This window comes from Tenrec ecaudatus, chromosome 14 (genome assembly GCF_050624435.1).
Source record: "Tenrec ecaudatus isolate mTenEca1 chromosome 14, mTenEca1.hap1, whole genome shotgun sequence".
Taxonomy (NCBI): Eukaryota; Metazoa; Chordata; class Mammalia; order Afrosoricida; family Tenrecidae; genus Tenrec; species Tenrec ecaudatus.
The window spans coordinates 113,977,831-113,980,420 of NC_134543.1; the positions used below are offsets into that span (position 1 = coordinate 113,977,831).

General features: G+C 43.6%; 1 non-coding gene across 1 annotated transcript; it reads right to left on the reverse strand.

Moving 5' to 3' along the window:
- Positions 1 to 1,283: 1,283 nt before the first annotated feature.
- On the reverse strand, positions 1,284 to 1,447 carry LOC142427209 (U1 spliceosomal RNA). The gene has a single exon (XR_012780020.1). It is a non-coding gene; the product is annotated as a U1 spliceosomal RNA (small nuclear RNA).
- Positions 1,448 to 2,590: the final 1,143 nt, after the last annotated feature.

Consider the following 2,590-nt stretch of genomic DNA (forward strand, 5'->3'; position numbering starts at 1 on the left):
ACCCCTCCCTCCCTGCTCCCTCATGAACCCTTGATATTATAAATTATTATTTTGTCATATCTTGCCCTGTCCAACATCACCCTTCACCCACTTTTCTGTTGTCTGTCCCGCAGGGAGGAGGTCACATGTAGATCCTTGTAATTGGTTCCCCTTTTCCAAGCCACCCTTCCTCTACCCTCCCAGTATCGCCACCCACACCACTGGTCTTGAAGGGATCATCCGCCCTGAATTCCCTGTGTTTCCAGTTCCTATCTGTATAAGTGTACATCCTTTGGTCTAGCCAGATTTATAAGGTAGAATTCAGATCATGATAGTGGGGGAAGAGGAAGCATTTAGAAACTAGAGGAAAGTTGTATGTTTCATCATTGCTACATCACACCCTGACTGGCTCATCTCCTCCCCAAGACCCTCCAGTGGCTGACAAATGGGCTTTGAATCTCCACTCTGCCCTTCCCTCCTCATTCACTATGATAAGATATTTTTGTTCTTTGATGCCTGATACCTGATCCCTTCGACACTTTGTGGTCACACAGGTTGGTGTGCTTCTTCCATGTGGGCTTTGTTGCTTCTGAGCTAGACAGCCTCTTGTTTACCTACAAGCCGTTAAGACCCCAGATGCTATATCTTTTGATAGCCGGGCACGATCAGCTTTCCTCACCACATTTGCTTATTCACCTACTTTGTCTTTAGTGGTTGTGTTGGGAAGGTGAACATCATAGATTACCAATTTAATAGAAGAAAGTATTCTTGCATTGAGGGAGTACTTGAGTGGAGGCCCAATGTCCTTCTGCTACCTTAATACTAAACCTATAAATATAGACACATAGATCTATTTCCCCATCTTCATATATAAATATATTTGCATATGTACATGCCTTTATTTAGACCTCCAAATGCCCCTTGCCTCCTAGCTTTTTCCTTTGATTTTCCTCTTGTCCTACTATCCTGTTCAGCCTTCATTAGGGTTTCAGTAATTCCTCTCAGTTACATTACCCTTGATCATGCCCTACCAGGCCTCCTACACCCTCCTCAGCACCAATTTGGATCACTTGTTCCCTTGTCCCTGGGTTTGTTTGTTAACACCAGGACCTTTCCCCCCACCTCCCCCTCTCCCACGTCCACCTGGAACTGTCGGTCCTGTTGTTTTCGCCTCCAAATTGTTCAATGCCTTCTGAGCTTTATCCCTGGGCACATGCTGCTTTTTGTTCTATACGGTTGATTGTCCTAAACATAGGTTCCCACACTTGTTGGGATCACCATCACCTTTATTTAAAGAAAAAAATCAGGGGCGAGCACAAATGCCGTCACCTGCTACCACAAATCATGCAGTCGAGTTTTCCACATTTGGGGAAACCGCAGGGGTCAGCACCTCCGGAGTGCAATGGATAAACCTTGCCCTGGGAAAACCACCTTCGTGATCATGGTATCTCCCCTGCCAGGTAACTATTTACCACCACCTCTATAGGGGGGGAAAAAGTTACTCAGCATTCCACTGGCAATTAAAGACATTTGTACCATAGCCCATAATCCAGGACAAAGTGTAGGTATCTGTTTTTGCAGCCCCTCCCTGGACCATGTCAATGTCCCCCAGGGGGCAGTATCACCCACTTTGAGAAACAATGTTCTGAAGAGTGAATATTTCCCTGGTATTATTTGTAGTCCCTTTTAATTTATCTCTTGTGTAGCAGAAAGTTGAGTTGTGGGGGTGAGTTCATTTCCAGCCTAAAGAGTGGCTAAGGGCCATAGTCTCCATCAGGCCAGTAAACCTCATTCTCTTCCCACCTTCTTCATGATTTTGAGTTTTGTTCCATAATTTTCTCCCACTGTAACCAAGACCTTTGCTGCGATCCCTTCCAGAGCGATCAATAGTGATAGCAGGGCACCCTCTAGTTCTTCTGGTCTCAGGAAGCGGAGGCTCATGCGGACTATTCTACCTTTGGACTAACTGTTTCTCTGTTTCTTCACCCTTCTTTACTCCAGACAGGGAGAAATCAATAGTTGCGCCCTACATGGCTACTCACCAGCTTTTATTTTTATTATTTTTTTACTCACCTGCTTTTAAGACCCCACTGGCTACTCACCATAGTAGGCTGTAGAACATTATCTTGTGGATGTTTAAAAGTTTCTTTGTAATTCATTCTTGGGAAAGCCTTAACATTTTCCAGTTCAAAAGCAATGGGTCTTGTAGAAAGCACACCCCTCAGACACTAACGCTGAAGACATGGGAGAGGAGATGGGGGCAGGGAAGGGAGTGAGTAACGATACAGAGGATCTAAAATTGACTGTGAGGAGGGTGTCATGTTCCTGGTCTGATCAATTGAAATGTATCTGACAGGAATTACTGAGAGGTGAACAATGGGTAACCATGATAGTGGGGCAAGAGAAAAGAAACAAGAAAAAGAAGAAAGACCAAGAAAGTATTTATATAGATAGGCATAGATGTAAATATATAAAGATAGGTGCATTTGTGTGTGTATATATATATTATATAGCATATATGTATAACAAGAAAGCAGATGGGTTTTGGGTCTCTATTTAAATCTTACCTCATTTAAAGAACAGCTTGTTCTAATAATGTGGCAATGTATGA